General features: G+C 34.5%; 1 non-coding gene across 1 annotated transcript; it reads left to right on the forward strand.

Moving 5' to 3' along the window:
* Positions 1-1,909: 1,909 nt before the first annotated feature.
* On the forward strand, positions 1,910-2,016 carry LOC112579763. The gene has a single exon (XR_003104097.2). It is a non-coding gene; the product is annotated as a U6 spliceosomal RNA (small nuclear RNA).
* Positions 2,017-2,334: the final 318 nt, after the last annotated feature.

The raw sequence follows: 2,334 nt of genomic DNA on the forward strand, positions 1-2,334 counted from the left end.
CAAGAGTATTCTCCAATACCACAGTTCAAAAGCATCAATTCTTCAGTGCTAAGCCTTCTTTATGGCCCAACTCTCACATCCAAAATAGAAAATATGAAAAAACACTTCTGCTAAATACTGAACATGTCTCAAGAAAAGGTACATGTGTGATTGAGTTGCAAGCTGAATTAGCTGCTTTTTTCCCATGGGCTATCATTTTTAATTGGTTGAAAGGATATCTGTCAAACCACAGGTATTCAGACCTGGGGATCTGGCAGACATTTTCTCAAAAATGAATGAAGCAAGCCTGTCATTTCAAGGAAATCAACTGGTAGTGTCTATTGTCAATGAGAACAACTATACTTGCGAAGACTAGGATTTTAGAGAAGCTGTATCACCACTGTAAGCTTGACAACTTCTTCAAATGTAAAGGCTTTTTTCGTGAAGTAAGTGGTACAATGTTTCATGTTATGGAGTGGAATGAGTCAATGTTTAGAAGAGCTACATAATTCAGTGAACTAATATTTTCCAAAGACTATTGAATGATGTTATAAAATTATGTATGGTAAAGAAAAAGATGCAGTCAAAGATGGACCAGTGGGTTTTAATATACAAGATACCACCTGTCAAGTTTTGATGTAGTATCAAAGAAGAATGTCCTCAATGATAAATGTAAAATATTTAAAACCAGTTACATACAGCTCTAGTGGAGAAGAACAATATAGCCAGAGCAGAGCTTAAAAGGAACATTAGGGGAACTTCCCTGATGGTCCAGTGCCTAGACTCCATAGTCCCAATGTAGGGGCCCCAGATTCAATCCCTAGTCAGGGAACTAGATCCCACATGTCTCAGATGAGTTTGCATGCCACAGCAAAAGATCCCAAGAGTTGCAATTAAGACCTGGAACAGCCAAATAAATGATAAAAATAAATATTAAAAAATATAATTAGGCCTTAGGCAAGAATATTCACAATGATCTGAAAAGGCTATTGAAGTGCACTTCCCTTTTCTAACTGTACTATCTGTGTGATGCTGAATCTTCTTCCTATTTTATAACTAAAACCATGCATCCCAGTAGATTGAGTGTACAAGCAGATATAAGAACCCAACTATTTTCTATCAAACCAAATACAAGGAGAACTAGAAGAGTTGAAAATGATGCTATTTTCACTAAATATGCTTTCTTTTGGAAAATACATTTTACTTTAAAATGTTATTTATGTTAACATGTACTGTGTTTAGTATTGTTTTAAAATTATTTTAACATAAATATGTATATTTAAAATTGCTAATATAGAAGATATCAATACATATGAAACACATTAAAAAAAAAAGCTCTTTGGGTTCCTCAATAATTTTAAGAGTATAAAGAAGGTTCTGGAGACAAAAAGTTGGAGTGGCACTGCTCTAATATACAGAAGCACAAAGATCTCTCCATGCTCAATTAGGTTTATCTAAAGAACAAAGTAATCTTTTAGCTTAAGTTAAAAGAGTAAAAGAATGAGAAGTTTAGGAACTTGGGGCATTATATAGTTTGAGAATAATCTGAAGTATAAAAGTTCTGTGAAGTTTTCACAACAGGTTGGAAGGCAAACAATGAAACTATGGTTTGATGAATAATCTTTGTTTGTTAAATGTCTGGGAAGAGCTCATATTAAGGTTCCATTTAAATAGACACAATGCTTATTTTAAAAAATATTTACTTTATGAGTATCTACATAAAAGGCCTTCCTTTACAATACTGTTGATACTAATTCTATTTTTGTGTGTTAATCTATGACCAAACACACAAATGTACCCAAAGTTTACACAGATGTCTCAATAGGAGGTTGAGGGGCTGCGTTTGGTTTTCAGTTGGTTCCCAAATGGAGGCAATATCTTTATCAACCTGGTGATAGAACTTTTAGAAAATCATTAAAACTCCTTTGTTGTGCTTGCTTCGGCAGCACATATACTAAAATTGGAACGATACAGAGAAGATTAGCATGGCCCCTGCTCAAGGATGACACGCAAATTCGTGAAGTGTTCCATATTTTTACATCACAGCAGGATCCTCTTTGACCCACCTCCCAGAATATTGGAAATAAAAGCAAAAATAAACAAATGGGACCTAATTAACCTTAAAAGCTTCTGCACATCAAAGGAAACTATTAGCAAGGTGAAAAGACAGCCTTCAGAATGGGAGAAGATAATAGCAAATGAAGCAACTGACAAACAACTAATCTCAAGAATACACAAGCAACTCCTACAGCTCAACTCCAGAAAAATAAATGACCCAATCAAAAAATGGGCCAAAGAACTAAGTAGACATTTCTCCAAAGAAGACATACAGATGGCTAACAAACACATGAAAAG

Source organism: Bubalus bubalis, chromosome 16, assembly GCF_019923935.1.
Source record: "Bubalus bubalis isolate 160015118507 breed Murrah chromosome 16, NDDB_SH_1, whole genome shotgun sequence".
Classification (NCBI taxonomy): domain Eukaryota; kingdom Metazoa; phylum Chordata; class Mammalia; order Artiodactyla; family Bovidae; genus Bubalus; species Bubalus bubalis.